The sequence below is a fragment of the Leptidea sinapis genome, chromosome 3 (genome assembly GCF_905404315.1).
Source record: "Leptidea sinapis chromosome 3, ilLepSina1.1, whole genome shotgun sequence".
NCBI lineage: Eukaryota > Metazoa > Arthropoda > Insecta > Lepidoptera > Pieridae > Leptidea > Leptidea sinapis.
Genome location: NC_066267.1, coordinates 972259 through 990285, shown reverse-complemented (window position 1 = coordinate 990285; position 18027 = coordinate 972259). Strand labels below are relative to the sequence as shown.

General features: G+C 37.6%; 1 protein-coding gene across 1 annotated transcript in view; it reads right to left on the bottom strand.

Moving 5' to 3' along the window:
- LOC126979478 (G-protein coupled receptor dmsr-1-like) overlaps nt 1-18027 on the bottom strand; it is a 416322-nt gene that overhangs the window by 318866 nt on the left and 79429 nt on the right. The window lies entirely within an intron of this gene.

Genomic DNA, 18027 nt, shown 5'->3' with positions numbered 1-18027 from the left:
GACCAATATTGCACAGTGGCTAATGTGGCCCTACTGAGCAAGAGATCTCGGGTACTACTGACGCAAAGTTAAAACTATAAAATTACATTCTGTCAAGTAACCGCACGCGAAGCTTGAGCACCGCAACTTTAATACAAAAATTCTAGCAATCCTCTTATCTAACTCGTGGTCAGCCAAAAACTGCCTCAAAGATTCCAAAATAAAGCTCCGAGAAATATTAATAAATATATAAATGCACAAAGAGGACGTAGAACATAGAGTTAAAGTACTTATATGACTATCGAATTAAAACATACTCAAATGCCTAGCATCAGAGCTAAGGAAGCAAATAAGTGGTAGAAGGCTAAAAATAACCACATATGGAACTTCCCACTGTAAATAAGAACGGTTTCCTCATTGAAGGGACAGTTCCACACGACATTAAAATCCTAGTGGCTTATGAAGCCGACCGCAGAGAAAAAACTAGCCTCATAATCCTTTTGATTTGTAAGATTGAAGTGATTTCATCGTTATTTGTAATGCTAATATATAAAATGGTTTGCCAGCACACTCAAGCGAATATAGAAGGATCTTGGACGAAAGGTGAGTACCGGCTTTTCCCTTTCATTCCTACGATTACATTTCTGTTCATCTGAATAAACTATTAGTCAATTGATACAGTCCACTTAAATATCCCTGGCACAACCAATAATATTTGATTGAATTTGAACCGTACCAAAAATTAAAACTTCATAATTTGTTCATACATATATCATTAGGATATACTTTCATTGCAAGTCAAGCGGTATGCTTCATTGTTATGGCTATCGGTATACTATTAACGGTGGCATGTATATTACTCAAGCTGGTGTCAGTACACTGTTTGTTCTGCATATCATTGATATGTTGGACACCTCCAACATACACTGCTATGCAGACGACAGCACTGGTGATACCGTATACACGGGCCATGCGGGTCTCTCTCGGGAAATCGTCGACCAGTGCCGGATGCAACTTGTGTCTTCTATCGAGTCCTCTCTTAAGATGGTCGCGGAATGGGGATAAAATCAACCTTGCCCAATTTAACCCCCAGAAGATTCAAGTTTACGTGTTACCACAAAAAAAATCCATTTGTCGTGTCACCGCTCTTCGACAATATCTCCCTTAAAGTCTAAGTAATGGTAATATAAGATGTGTCATGGCCCACTTAACATCAGGTGACCTTACCCTGGTTTCTCCTCCTCTTCCATAAAAGAAGCCATGGCTCAGTTTCAACACCCACAAAATAAAAATGAAGTATTCGCTTCAAAAATTCTGATCAACAAAATCTCAACGCAAACAAAAGCGATATATAAAGTAAGTTAAAGATAGTTTGTATCGAGCACGTATCTAAGAAGCGTCACATCAACAATTAAGACTTCCCTGAGCTAGGTGCGCCATATATTGCAGACTTGATTACTTTTTCTACTCCACCAACTAATAAAACTTGACCAGCAACCCGGGAACTTGCGAGACTCGTTTTTAATTGAAACATCGGACTTTCAGTATAGAATGATCAATGCCTTTTCTCTTTTAAAGGGTTATGTGTGATGAAGAATATATTTTGTTTGATTTTTACGTTGGACGTGAGGCTTGGAATGATTTAAGTCGTTGCGAAGCGCATAAAAGAGATTTGATTGTTGATTAATTGCTTTTGCTAACTTAATTTGTAATTAATCTTACATTTTTTCAAATTGAAACCTTCTTTAGCATCGTTGTGATTTGAAAAAAAAAGAGACAGATACATAAATTCATAAGATTAACATGGCAGAAAATGGTATAGGAAGAATTATACATATATATTATATCCAATTCTCAATTTGCAAAATAAGATTTTTATTACTTTATATTATTCCCATCTATCATCGATAAAGCAGGAATTGATGTTAATTTTTAAATTTCTTCCATTATATTTAACCGATTTATCTAAACTACGAAATATTCGAATACCATAGAGAATTTTTAATTCAACCAAACGAAACTAAAAGCATGTTTTTTGTTTTTTAAGAAAAATAATAACGAGAGTATATAAAAGAACTTATAATTTTAGTCACAATTACATAACTCTATACAGGTTAAAAGTCTATATTATATTCTACTGTCTCATTTCTTGGAACAAACATCAATTATGAAAGGCAAAAGTTAGCTTTGGAGGTATCCGTTTGCGTCTAAGTCTGAGAAGTAAGTTCATCATTTATGTATGACCAGCAGAAACCGGTGGCTCTGCCACGCTTTATTGTTTCAGATATTTTTTGTCAAAACCATCGTATTTGATGTAAGAAGAACAAAAAAGGGGTAAATTGAACCTTGTCCAATTTAACCCTCAGAAGACTAACGTTTGCGCGTTTGCCACTAGAAAAAAAACCATTTGTCGTATCACCGCTCTTCGACAGCACTTCTCTTAGAGCCTCGCCTAGTATCGGAAGACTGGGTCTCGAAATCTTGAGCGATTGCCAATTCCACGGTTATCTGGAGAGCAAAGTCACATTGGCTTCGAAGAAGCTCGGGGTCATAAATAGAGCACGGCAATACTTTAAGCCAGCCCACATTCTAGCGCTCTACAAAGTGCAGGTTCGGCCACATATGATATCTGTAATATTTGCAGGTACCTACACTCGCCACGCTTGAATTTGAGCGGGATAGCATGGTCTAGAACAAGACAACCCAAGCGGGCAGACACGCGCGGGCAGATATTGTTTTATTTTGTTTAGGGCTTGGCACCGACTTAAACCCTATCAATAGGTAGCATATTCACATAGTAGTTCATTTTATTAATATTAAAGGTATAAGGTTTGCATAGCAAGGTTAGGTGTATTAAATTAAATCTTTTTTAAGTTATTTTATTCTTTTTAGTTTTGTAGTCGTTTTTTTTTTAAACGTAGTTTTTTTTTAGGTATAAAAGTACATCTTAGGCTCTTCCATTCACCTCGTGTATATAATTTTTTATGCAGATTTTACATATTCTTTGAAAATTTTAGCTTTTATAAGAACAGGTGCTTATATCATTTAAAATCTGTCTATTTTGTAATCTATCTTTTATAATCTTATTTTGTAAATATAAAAATTATTCGTCTATTCTATTCTACTTTTATGTATGGGCCACCAAGTACCTCTGTACTCTTATTTGTATGGTGATAATGAGTTTTATGTAATTGATAATAATGAAATGTGTGACGTCGGTAAGAACAGCTCCATTTAGGTAGTAGTACCATGTGCTTATGCTAGATTTATATAAAACTAGCAGTGGTCGCGATCTTTCGCAAACGGCACAAGCAACGAAATCGCCGTTTTAGGAACTTAAAAGCAACAAAATAGCAACAAATTCTGCTATTTTTTTAATTGAATTCTGCTATTTTGCCACTTCTACCTTGATGGATCTGGTAAGAACGGGTCATAACATTAAGTATTATGGCTATATATACATAATATATAACAATAGTTAGCATATAATTATGGTTATATAAGACAGACTCATACTATAAATCTTCAGATAAACAAACAATGTAGCAGCAATTTTTTTAAATGAACGTTTAAATTGCTAATCAAAAAGTCACATAAAATTTACATTTCGTGGAACACAAATTCAAGCAATAAATAACGGTTCGTAACTTCAACGGAACAAAAAGTTAACAGTTAACTAATTGAAAATAAAAGTCATAAATATAGAATAGGAGGCGATATTTTATTCTGGTTTTAATTGGAGTGATGGAACAATGGTGTTTAGTTTGAATTTCCCCACTGCAGAGATCGTGTTTATTGGTGATTTTAACGCCCAACACGCCGAATGGCTAGGTTCCAGTACCACCAATGATGCACGAAGATCTGTTCACGACTTCGCCTTAGCATATGGTCTGACAAAACTGGTTATGGCACCAACTTGAATCCCAGATGTGCAAGATCCATACACCTTCACAGTTAGGACCTTCTATTGACCTCACATCCGGACGGCTACCTTGTTTCCGTCAACCCTCCTCTTTTTACGTTGCCGCTGCGTGTGACACTATAGGTCAGCAGAGTGGGATGAGATGCGGTAGTTTTTTTGCATCCTACCCTTGGAGGCAAATCTGTTTTTCCCTGGATGATCCAGATGCCGCTGCTGACACTGTTGCTTATGTGGTACTGCAAGATATGGAACTCTTCATGCCATCCTCCTCAATGCCTATCGGTTGCATGTCATAACCTTGATTTGACCGGTCCTGCAAAATGGCTTCTCGCCGTAAGCAGGAGTGCTATCAGGCTTGGGTCAATGCGCATCTAAGGATGTTAATTCCAGCGAACTTAAAAAACACTACAATAATGCCTCAAACTCCCTTAAAAGAGTTGACGTGAAGTCGAAGCACATTGGCAGAATTAGCGAGAAACTTGCACGCCTTCCGTCGAGAACTCATCATTCTCTCACTCTGGTCATTCGCCAAGGCTCTCCAAGGAAATTTCTGTCAGACAGTCATTCCGACACTGCCCAGGGATGATGATTCGCTGGCCCATGCCGTGAAAGAGAAAGCTGATCTCCTGGGCTCCCTCTTTGCGTCCAAATTGACTTTGGATGACCAAGGCACCACCACCGGATATTCCGCGGTGCGAGACATACATGCCGGAGGTAAAATCCCGCCGTGATTACCGCGCTCTTCATCTTGGCCATTCATAAATCGAGTGGATCCGATGGCATTCCCCCGATTGTGCTGCGGACATGTGCTCCGGAATTGGGGTTGGTCCTTACTCGTCTTTTCCGGCTCTCCTACTTATCTATCGTAGTCCCAAAATTATGGAAGCGGTGGCTTTAGTGCACCCAATTCCTAAAACAGAGGGGTGCGTACACCGGCGTATGTCCGGCAGGGCGGCACGTGAAACAGTCGAGGTATGTGCACCTCCTGACGTTGCATGGTTCTAGGGAGCACATAGCATAGTATGTTGGTAACCTCAGCACAGTCAAGCTTATTATTACAGATTCCATACAATGTCATTGTGCTTAACAACGTGCGTCTACTTCTAAACTGAGAATATTATATTTTTCTAGTAGTTGAGCGAAGGATTGGAGGCAACTTTTATGAGTTTTGTATTCGATATATTTTGAGCGCAATACAGTAATAAAACCCTGGGAATACCATTTCAATGGTAAATAGTGCTAAAAATAAGCTACGTCGCTGTCAGACTACACCTGGGCAACGCCGTAGACGTAACTGATTGGTACTACGCATGAACTACGCCGACGTAGAGTCCTACCAACACAATATAAAACGTTTACAATATTTTTCCTTAATTCTTTAGCCTGACATCGTTTATGAGAGATTTGTTTCATAGTACTTAAATGTATTTTTTTTGTTAAATAGATGGTGTATAATAGAGAAAACTAGACCAGATAATAATTCTAATGCATAATTCTGGCAGTACCTTCAAATAGGTTTGGTCTGGTCTCCTGTTATAGCTTATAAATCATTGTATTACTGATTATGAAAGTAGGTTATCACAACCATCATGTTAACGAAGCATCCTTACATAAACAATTAATTCAAGCTCTGAAAGTTGATGCAAAAAATATACGATAATTTATATTAAGATTTTTTAAGTTTATCTTTTATCCTACACCTTTTAATATTTTATGAAATATTTGTTATTTACAACGCTTTTTAGCTTTGAAAGTGATTCATATATTGGATGGATTCTTTCAAAATAAATAGTTATGTAAGTACATTATATCTATTGTCAATACTCATTGACTTAAAAGAGTGGCCGTTCATTTCCTTTTTTATTCTTCTCACGAACTCTATTTTTTCCAATACATGCGTAAGATTCAATTATTTGAATCAAATGTTTATAATGACGATTCAAAAACACTTTTAACAAAACAAGTTTAAGCCTATTTGAATATAAATTATTGCCTTTTCTCATGCACACTTGCAACAATAGCTAAAAGGAGTTATTTACTTTCAGGCCAAGGGAAGAAAACTTTTAAAAGATGTGTTAAAGTAAACCAATGATAACTGCTCGATTGCTTGGCATTTTGTACTGACGTCATTTCAATGTAGGTATTTATCGCCTTTCACACGGAGATATATCGGTAGAGCTGGTTGACCTGATGTGGTACGAACTTGAGCAAGGCAAGAAATTTCTTACAAATCCTGTCCTATCTTCCTAATCTAAAGCAAAAAAATAACATTCATCTGATATATATATCAATAAACATTGATTTGAATATTTACGAACGTTGAAACTAATTTTGCAATCAAAATAGCGCTCTAAGCGATATCATTAATATCGAAAACACCAGGTAATTAAACACAAACCAAAATGACTATAAAACGTAATAACTGTTGCAGTAATGAGATCTAAACTAAAATGTTGTAATAATATTTCTACAACTGTTCAGAACGTTATTGCTATAATTAATTACCTTATTAATTAGCTATGTAACATTGCGGTTGTTATATAAACTTTGTACAACAGCTTTTCAGCCTTCGGTTTGCGGCGAGCGATACATAATAACTGCAAACTGTTTGAGCTTGGACTCAGCATAACAGCGCGTATTTATTAGAATAATAATCACAGGGAGATTGCGCACCGCATTTTCTATTTGTTATTTAAATATCTACTATATAGGCTGTAAAGATAACATAACATCGTTAACCACAAAAAACCGCACTTGACGTATCAGACTTAAACAACAACTGCCATTAATGTATCGCCTAGTATTGGAACTGGATCTCGAAATGTTGAGCGATTGTCGATTCTGCGGTTACTGAAGGGCAACGCTGAATTAGCCTCATCGAAATAAAGGGATATAAATTGAGCACGGCAATTCTTTAAGCCGGCCAATATTCTAGTGTTCTTCAAAGCGCAGGTACGGCCACATATGGAGTATTGTTGCCATCTCTAGTCTGTATAATCTGTCAGTATAAGCTCGAACCATTTGACCGCGTGCAAGGTAGAGATTGTGCGAGGATCCGTTGCTCTGTGAACGGCTCGATCACCTGGCGTTTTGTAGAGATGTCGCTTATTTGTGTGCCTGCTACCCATCTATCACGGGCAGTGTTCCAAAGAGCTGTTTGACCAGATTCCTGTCATGATAATGAAAACCAGCTTCTTATTATTCTCATGTCATTCCTTGAGGCAGTGGCGTGGGGCGGGTCATTATCATTCTTGAAGTATAGCAAGTATAAATAAGCAAGCCATACATCGTACTTAAAGATGAACATACTTATATTATTGGCTACCGGAAAAACTTGAAAAGTTTTTTTTTATTTACATTTGGGGATTTAAATGCACTTAAATCTAAGGTTCAAGTTAAGTTAAGTTAAGGTAACTTAAATTTAAGGTCAGCCGAATGCCATCAACTCCTTATATCTAAAAAATTAATGTGGAAATTGAGGCTCCTAGCTAGGAAACGTGTGCCATTACTGTGCTGAAGTTAAAGAGGATAAGCTCGTTTCCCCAGTGTTATACCCGCAAATGCATAAATGACCTTCCCGTGAAATCGCAGAAGGTATAGATACTGTAACAAGGAGTTCTTATCCGTATATAAGAACTCAATGTTAAGTATAAGGTTGGCCGTAAAGATTTAAAATATAATATTTAAAAGAGATTCAAGTGACGTAAAGAAGAACATAAAAGAAGAAAAGACAGATTAGAGAATGAAGTAACGTATGAACGGTCGGCCTTCAGTCCAATATCTAATAGAAAGTGAAAGAATGTATAAATAAGAATATACATATTTAAATGAAGAAGTTCGTTTTATTCTATAACGATACCGCGTGTGAGGGAGGATTCACGCGTTACAATACCGAGTGTGAATGCTTCGGTTAAATAAATCTATATCCGATAACAAACCATTTTTGACTTCGATACTTCCCCTAATATTTTAGAGTGCAATTTTATTTTTATAAAAGTATTCCTTATATTTCCTTGCTCTGGAAGAATATCGTACAATGTCTGTAAACTAAATAAAAGCCTTTACGACATGTGTAACATGTTACGTCAAGTTAATTTTGAATGATCTCGAAGACAGTGACCATTCAGTCACAGAATGTTATGATGATTGTAGTGCTCATTTACGAGCACTTTATTATAGTAATGCTGTTACATCTGCAGTATTGTGACTTCGAGCGGACATGATGCAAGGTTTGCTTTATTGTTATTTACTTAGATGATAAGCCTCGCGATATTTTGGTGTTGTCTCGAGTCATTATTATTATTAATAATAATGATAATAGCTTTTATTAATAATCTATAAGTACGGTTACATTTCTTATCTTATATCTACTAACTATTATAATTTTTTATATAAATAAAAGTGTAGGTATTCTTATTTATACAATTTGTTATTTTTTTAAAGTGATAACCCTCACTTCTGGGATTATTTACAGAAATTAATTTTGAAAACAAAATTTATGAACGTTGCGAGGCTCGAACCCGCGATCTCATGCGTTCTTTGCGAGCGCTCTTCCAAATTTTATTTTCCAATTTATATATATTAAAAAAATAACAAATTGTTTAGATCTGAAAGAGCAACATCTCAAGTCAATTTCCGGTCATACAATTATTTGGGTTGAGCAGGCATTCAACTGTAGAGTAGATTCTGTAGATGAAGCCACAACCTGACAGTTGAACAAGACATACAAGATTTATCAACGATACGTCGCTCGAACGGTTAGTTCATTTGGAATAGCGCTCGCACGGAACGCAAGAGGTCGCTGGTTCGAGTCCCGCATCATTCATAAAATTTGTTTTCAAGTTTAATTTGAGTAACTTTTAAATTAATTAAAAATATCAATATTTAGTCTTTTTAGGCCTAAAATAAGCGTTTTGGTTGGTTATTTAATATTTAATTAATGACGATTCAAAACTAATTTAAATCAAATACTTATATTTAATTTAAATTATGAATCTATTATTATGACTCTAATGGTTATATTCACATTTTAGGTAAAAGTAGAATTCGTGAAATGAACATACACGCTGTTGAGCTGACAACACTTAAATTTCCAAAAAAAAACTACACGTTTTATTAACGCACCAGTTAATTAGCTGATTGAAGAAGAAAACCATACTCTACTTATAACATCGCCGAGCCCCGTTTAAAACATCTTACATGACAACTCTCGTTATGTGGAGAATTATCTTTTGTTTAGCTACACCAAGGGGGTAGTGAAGTAATTTCCACAGCAAACAAAGTGCACCATTAGCTAGTCATTTAATAGCCATTCCCGCCGCCGCGATGTTGTGTATTACACCCGTCTTTTTAATACCTTGTCAATTGTAAAAGCACCGTAGTCGAGAAAATGTTTTAAGATTCACTGTCGCGTTATTTACTTATTCTGTTGGAATGTTGGCTCTTCTTATTTTCTTGTGTCAACAATAAATATTAAAATTTATAGCTATTGTTACAAACGTTGAGTTGATATTATTATCTTTTAAGTTCTGTTAGATCTTAATACGTATAAGTTATTGCCGCTCTCCCCTATTCTAGTCTAGTCTAAGTTCAATAGTATTCAAAACTAGTGTATAATCATTGGTATTACTTAGTTTAAAATAATTTAAGAGTTTCTTATTAGACTTTTACTATTCTTATTCTATAATCTGTTGGTTTGCTGCATTGTTACTTCATGGAATATTTTTTTTAAATTAAATATTCATACTCGTTATCGTTTTAAGCTCAGGAAAAACAAATACCCCCTCCTAAACCAATTTAAAATTGCAATTATCAAAATGAATAGTTGTTAAGCAAACTGTATCAAGCTTGAGATCATAATGTATATGCGGAACTAATTTTTGGAGCCAGGCAGTGGGCTGTGTAAAATTGGACATTGTAATTTATTTTATGGCTTTGGGGATCCTTAGCTGTGAACTCCCCCAGGGGCAAACGATTCAATAAGCTGAGTCAGCTTTCGGTCTGTTAATATCACGTACGTATGTGTGTTAACATTGTAAGTGTAATATTGAACTATACAATGTGATTTTCCAACATGATCCCAGAAAATGTTCAAGACAAATATATAACGAAATTCAAAAGAATTGTTATAATATATAATTATAATAAGAAGTTATAATATATAATTATAATAAGAAGTTATAATATATAATTATAATCTTATATATAAAATTCTCGTGTCACAATGTTCGTTCCCGTACGTCTCCGAAACGGCTAGACCGATTCTCATGAAATTTTGTGAGCATATTGAGTAGGTCTGAGAATCGGCCAACATCTATTTTTCATATCCCTAAATGTTAAGGGTGGTCCACACGAATGTTTTTTTTTTGAACTTTCTTGACCTTTTTTTTAATTTGTTGGATTATGAGTCAGCATTAAAAAATACATACAACTTCAAATTTTCACCCATCTACGATCAACAGTTACTTTTGTATCGCGATTTTAATATCGGCAATACAACGTTTGCTGGGTCAGCTAGTAATAATATAAAATAAGACATTTATGTGGTAAAGGTTAATATAACATAAAAGACGTAAGGTTAATATACTTTAAATGACTTTCTTAACATTTACAGATTGGGAATGGAGTGACGTCGGTCGCTCCAAAATTGTAAATTTGATTGTATCGAATTTTTTTTTTAAAAAGAAGAAGCCTGCTGGATTTCTTGCACCCGTTTTTGACTTTCAATAAGTGATTTGCATATCTTATTTGAATGAATAATTATTTGAATGGTCATAACTGTTGGGTAGTTTCATATGAAGTTTTTTTCTTTTAATGACAGTAAGGGACGGGACGAGCATTACGTTCAGCTGATGGTAATTGATACGCCCTGCCCATTACAATCCAGCGCCGCTTTGGATTCTTGAAAAACCCAAAAAAATCTGAAAGACACTACAATTGCGCTCGTCACCATGAGACTTAAGATATTAAGTCTCATTTGCCCAGTAATTTTACTAGCTATGGCGCTCTTCAGACCAAAACCCAATAATGTATACACATTACTTTTTTTTTAAATAAGGGACGAGACGAGCATGACTTTCAGCTGATGGTAATTGATATGTCCTGTCCATTACAATGCAATACGGCTTAGGCTTCTTGAAAAACCCCAAAAAATTCTGAGCGGCACTACAACTGCGCTCGTCACCTTGAGGCATAGGATGTTAAGTCTCATTTGCCCAGTAATTTCACTAGCTACGGCGGTCTTCAGACCGAAACACAGTAATGCTTACACATAACTGCTTCACGGCAGAAATAGGCGCCGTTGTGGTACCCATAATCTAGCCGATATCCTGTGCAAAGGAGCCTCCCACTGGTAAGCTAAGCTGTGGATAACAAACGAGCATACAGGTTCCTGCCGGGCGCCCGATCTTCTTAGGTATGTAGCATACTTTCGAATGGGTAGTTTTTGACGTGCAATAAGTTATTTTAAGATTTTTTTTAGTATAAGAGGAAGCAAACGGGCAAGATGGGAGTGTTGAGGCAACCGCTCATGGACATTCGCAACAACAGGTGTCATGAGATGCGTTGCCGGCCTTTAAGGAAGGTGTACGCGCTTACTCTTATCGCGTACTTCATCTTGTGGGAGGCCTATCAACACTGCGTCTTCCGGTACGTGGTCGCCATTTGAGGACTTTACTGCTCCAACGGCCATCTGTCCGTCGAGCTATGTGCCCTGCCCACTGCCACTTCAGTTTCGCAATCATTTGGGCTATGACGGTGACTTTGGTTCTCCTACCGTTCTCCTCAATTCTGATTCAATCTTAACTTAATAAGAAACTATTTAATTTTGGAAGACATTCGATGTTTTATTTACAATAATTGATTAAATTACGTAAATAAAATTTGAAAACAAAATTTTATGAACGATGCGGTACTCGAACTCACGTTCCGTGCGAGTGCTCTTCCAACTAAGCTAACCGTTCGAGTGACGTATCGTCATAAAATCTTGTTTGCTATGTTCAACTCTCAGGTTGTGGCTTCATCTACAGTATCTACTTTACAGTTGATAACCTGCTCAACCCCAATATTTGCATATTAGGAACTTGTTTCGATATGTAAGAGCGACATCTCAAGTCATTTTGCGAGAGATGGGTTCGAGTCTTGAGAATTTTTGTTTTAAAAATTTATTTGTGTATTAAACCCAGAAGTGAGGTTTATCACTTTAAAAACATAATAAATTGTTTACATATATTATTTATAATAACTGAGCAGCAGCGATTATTATGTAGCCAATCCATTATTTAAAATCGACGCTTCGATTAAAAATCGTAAGCTTTATTAAAATATCGTATTTAGCAGTACGGCGCGTGAATTGTTTTCGGTAGTTCATATATTGCTTTTGCACACCATAAGGCTTCGTAACACGATAGCAATTTTCAGCTTCATTGGACTATAATTGAAGCGTGGTAATGGCCGTTTATAATTATTTTCCGTCTTTGTGAAGCTATTTACTATTTGATGAGTCTGTTAAATTCTGTTATGCAGCAATAAACTTTGATGGTTATTGTCATTTTAATTATTATGCTTCAAATAATATTGTTATCACAAAACGTATTATAATTCAACGGCGTTATTTATTCTATTTAATTTATGCTAGTCCCGACCCTCGACTTCGTGCAATAGTTACTTTGGGCAGTATTTTTTTTAATATACTCACTTTGCAAATAATACACAACAAACTGTTGTGGTTAATACATTTTTATAAGCTGCCAACTATAGAACTTTCATCCCCCTTTTGCATCCCCACACAGGTCTAAATTTAAAAAATATTTGTTTGTTTCTAAGGAAGTGCCTAAATACAAATTTTCATGGTGTTATCTTCGATAATGACGGACTTTCATACAAATTTCCACCCATTATATCAATCCTATGTCCTTTCAGCCTATGTCCTTTCCCAAGCTCTTGTCTATCTCTGTACTAAATTTCATGAAAATCGGTTCAGTGGTTTAGGCGTGAAAGCGTAACAAACAAACTTAAATTCACATTTATAATACAAATAAAATTTGAAAACAAAATTTTATGAACGATGCGGGACTCGAACACACGACCTCTCGCGTTGTGTGCGAGTGCTCTTCCAACTGAACTAAACGTTCGTGTGACTTATCGTCATAAAATCTTGTATGTTTTGTTCAACTCTTAGGTTATTTGTGTATTAATCCCAGAAGTTAGGGTTATCTCTTTAAAAACGTAACAAATTGTTCACATTTATAATATTAGTAGGGATGGACAAAGATGTTTTCTTTTTACGTATAATAAAAAAATTACAGTAATGAGGAACGACAATAAATAAAAGACTTTCGTGAAACTCAGCACAATTACGTCAAGATTCACTTTGATGTACACTCATTTTGTTTCCCGTAAATATGAAATGTTAAAATAAGCATATTACAGAAATCCTATTTGCTTGAGTTTATTTCTTTGAGCAACAATCCCGTTAAACGAAAAGTTTTAGAAAGTTTGTCGAGAATTTAAGCTAAGACTTATTTAAATGACGCGAAAAAGAAAGTGGTCGAGTCGAGATTTTTCCATTAATTAGGTTAAGTAGTTCCTTTCTCACCGCGGAGTAATTCTGTAAGGATACTGAAACTCGATGTGATATCGTAACCCGCTAGAGCCCTCTTGACTGTGCGATATTAACGACAGCCAACCTTATTAACCCTTCTTGCTCTATTTAAGAAGTAACTCGTAGCCTAACTGGCTCATTTTCTTCTTAAAGTTTATTAAACAATTTGTGGATAAGTGTATGTTTCATTTGAGTTTTTTTAAGAAAGAGGATATATTTAGAAAACAGGTGAGCCTCTATCTCAAAATGATATAAAAAATTAAATCAAATGTAACATAAAAGCGGTCAAGCGTGAGTCACAATCGCGTACGAAAAGTATTAGCATTGAATTTTTTGTGATTTAAATAAAATGTATTTTATTCTGTAAAAGCTTGAGATGCTATTTAAGTTTTTTTTGAAAATTGACTCTACTTTTAATAATACCTATCCATGAAATATTTATAACAATTGAAATCAAGCACCTTAGGCTTTTTTTTTACAAAAAATATAACTTTTGCTTTAATCACATTATTCCTAATTTAAACTTATTGGAAATTAGACTGCTACTTTATATACTGATTATCTACTATTTTTTGCTGTTTTAGTATTAAAATTATGAATAGGACACCAAAAAATCATTAAACCGTTCCTTCTAATCGCACATACATACTTTTCAAATACTTTCAAGAGAAATAAAAGGGCGTGTTCTAAAAAAAACAAGTTGTATACCCGCCGCGATGGCAAACCCTGTTGGAATGACGTTGGTGGCTTGGGCACAGGGAAGGGCGCTAGTGTGGGACGCGACTTGCGTCGACACTTCGGTTTCTTCTCATATCCATGTTACGTGAGTTGGTGCTGGGGCTGCTGCTTCGACTGACGAAGACAGCAAGCGTCGCAAATATGTCAGTCTCATCTTTTTGGCGTTTGGTGTCGAGACACTTGGCCCATGGGGCTCAAAGGCGTGGAGAATGTATAAGGTACTATCATCTCGCCACAATAAGGCTACTGGAAGCCCAAGGCAGGGCAGAAATTTCGGTCAACGGATCAGCCTAGCTATCCAACTTGGAATATTATAAAAAAGTTTTCGTGTTCCTATGAACAAGGTACTGTACCCAGATTATTTAATAAACTATTTCATCACATCCTAATACGTTAAAAACCTGCGCAACCCCAATAATTACATACTTGAAATGTCGCTCTTAAATCTAAAAATTTTTTTATTTTAAAGTGACATCCGTCACATCTGGGATGAATTATACTTACTAAATATGTAACCAATGATGCAGGACTCAAACCCGCACCTCTCGGGTTCCGTCGGAGCGCTCTTACCAACTGAGCCAACCGTCGGAGTGACATATGGGTCATATTGGTATGTCTTGTTCAACTCTCAGTAAGAGTTTTTTTTTTATGGAATAGGAGGACAAACGAGCGTACAAGTCACCTGGTGTTAAGTGATCACCGCCGCCCACATTCTCTTGCAACACCAGAGGAATCACAAGAGCGTTGCCAGCCTTTAAAAAGGTGTTCGCGCTTTTTTTGAAGGTACTCATGTCGTATCGTCCCGGAAACACCGCACAAGGAAGCTCATTCCACAGCTTTTTACGACGTGGAAGAGAGCTCCTAGAAAACCGCACTGTGGAGGACCGCCACACATCCAGATGGTGGGGATGATATCCTAACTTGTGGCGTGTCGTGCGAAGGTGGAATTCAGCGGCGGGAATCAGGTTGAACAGCTCTTCGGAACACTCCACGTGATAAATGCGGTAGAAGACACACAATGAAGCGACGTCTCTACGCAACGCCAAGTGATCTAGCCGTTCACAGAGCACTGGGTCCCCGACAATTCGAGCTGCTCTGCGTTGCACGCGGTCAAATGGATCGAGCTGATACTGGGGTGCGCCAGACCAGAGATGACAGACCATGTGTGGCCGGACCTGCGCTTTGTAGAGCGCTAGAATGTGGGCCGGCGCTTGATGACGCGCAGCTTCTTCGAAGGCAATTTGGCTTTGCCCTGAAGATGGCCACGGAATTGGCTATCGCTCGAGATTTCGAGACCCAGTATTCCGATACTAGGTGAGGCTTTTAGAGAAGTGTTCTCGAAGAGCGGTGATACGGCAAATGGGGATTTTTTTGTGGTAAACGCGCAAACTTGAGTCTTCTGGGGATTGAATTGGACAAGGTTCAATATACCCCATTCCGCGACCTTCTCGAAAGAGGACTCGATAAAAGACACAAGTTTCTCCCGGCACTGGTCGACGTTGTCCCGAGAGAGACTTGCATGGCCCTCTGCATAGCAATGTATGTTGGAGGTGTCCAACATATCATTGATATGCAGAAGAAACAGCGTGGGAGATAGCACACAGCCTTGGGGCACTCCAGCGTTCACGGGCTTGGGATTCGAACAAAAATCGTCGACAACGACTTCCACTTGCCTAAGCTCTCGGGAAGCCCAAATGATGGAAGTTTTGAGAGGAGCGCTTTGTGCCATACACGATCAAAGGCCTTCGCTATATCCAGGCTAACTGCCAGGCCTTTCCCCTTGCTTTCAATAGCCGCCGTCCAGCTATGTGATAGGTATACCAGAAGATCACCTGCCGACCGACCATGGCGAAAGCCGTATTGTCGGTCGTTGATCAACTGGTGACCCTCTAGGTATACTAAAAGCTAGCGGCTAATTATGCTCTCCATGATTTTGGAGAGCAGGGAGGTAATAGCAATAGGCCTGTAGTTTGCCGGATCCGATCTGTCTCCTTTTTTTTGGATCGGATGGACAAGGGCTGACTTCCATGAGTCAGGTACTACGCCTTTGGAATAAGAGTGCCGAAAAAATGCGTTAGCACCGGCGTCAACTCAGGGGCACACGTTCTAAGCACGATTGGAGTGCCATCCGGCCCGCTCGACTTCCTGACGTCCAACGAAAACAGAGCTCGCCTAACAGTTTTCTGTCTGAACTGTACTTCAGGCATAGAGCTCTGACACCGCGGGATGGTCGGCGGTGTTTTTCCGTTGTCGTCAAGAGTCGAGTTGGAGGCGAAAAGAGCGCACAGTAGATCGGCTTTCTCTTTTGGGCCAGGGTGTCATTCCTCATGTGCAACGGCGGCATGGATGGCTGGTTGAAGTTACCAAGAGCAGCTTTCGACAACGACCAGAACTTGCGTGATCCGGTCGGGTAACTGGAAAGCTGCTCGCCGATTTTGACGACGTGCTTTGACTTCGCACGGGCGATTTGCTGCTTAAAAAATCTGGAGGCACGGTTATATTTTCTCTTAAGAACTTTGCAGTTCGGATCCTTTGTGCCGAGCGCAGCAACCCAAGTTCGATACGCCCTGAGTGCTCGGACGGAATCAGATAGGCGCGTGTTCCAGATCGTTCATACATTTTGGTTACAAATTTAATTTGTATAATTCTGAAAAGGCTCTGATTCTGAGAGAGTATGTGGAAATCTAAAGGCATAGCCAGGATTATATGGATGACACTGCATACCTCCCAGCCATGCTCTCTTAATTTTTCCTCAGTGATTAAAGATGTTTTTTTAATGAAAATAAGGGACAAGACGAGCAGGACGTTCAGCTGATGGTAATTGATACGCCCTGCCCATTGCAATGCAGTGTCGCTCAGGATTATTGAAAAGCCACAAAAATTTTGAGCGACACTACAACTGCGCTTGTCACCTTGAGACATAATATGTTAAGTCTCATTTGCCCAGTAATTTCACTATCTACGGCCGCCTTCAGACCGAAACACAATAATGGTAACACATTACTGCTTCACGGCAGAAATAGGCGCCGTTGTAGTACCCATAATCTAGCCGGCATCCTGTGCAAAGGAGCCTCCCACTGGTAATGTTTTAGGTCTAGTGTTATCGTAACAAAGAACCACGACCATTTCTATTGCTCAATCCCCGCCATTTTCCCTCAACTTCTAGCTTTAACCTCATCAGTTGTTTATAGTAGATATCCGAATCGATGGTTCTACTCGGTAGTTAAAGCTCATATTGAACAATGCTCTTCCAATACCGCCATACACATACCTTATTGCGAGCTAACCCGGGTTTTGCACAGACTGTCAATCTAGACCGACTTATAACCACGAAATTTTTCGGCTTTAGGTTTAAGGAAATTAGATTTTTGTTTAATTACGCCAAAAAAGAACAACTCCTTGCGTGATTAGATCAGTTTTTAAAATTTTATCATACAAATGTGCAATAATAATTATGAGAAAGTCCAAATTTTTTCAAAAATGATATGAAAATGTATCTCAAGGTTCTAAGTTATATGGACATTTTCATTTACTGTACGGAACCGTCTTTGTACTCGCGATTTTTTGTCTTGCACCAAATTTTTTCGTCGTCGGCCAGTTTAGCAAACTTTACAATCATATGCAAAGTTTACTAACTTTCGTGCACTTAAAAACTTTTCAACTCAGGTAGAGGGTCTGTGAGTAGGAAAAAAAATTGTAAATTTAATTAACAAAGTTCGCTTGAGCTAAAACGTAAGTTTTGTAAGAAAAACGAGCTCCCTGACACGTTAATTTGATTTCGTGGACT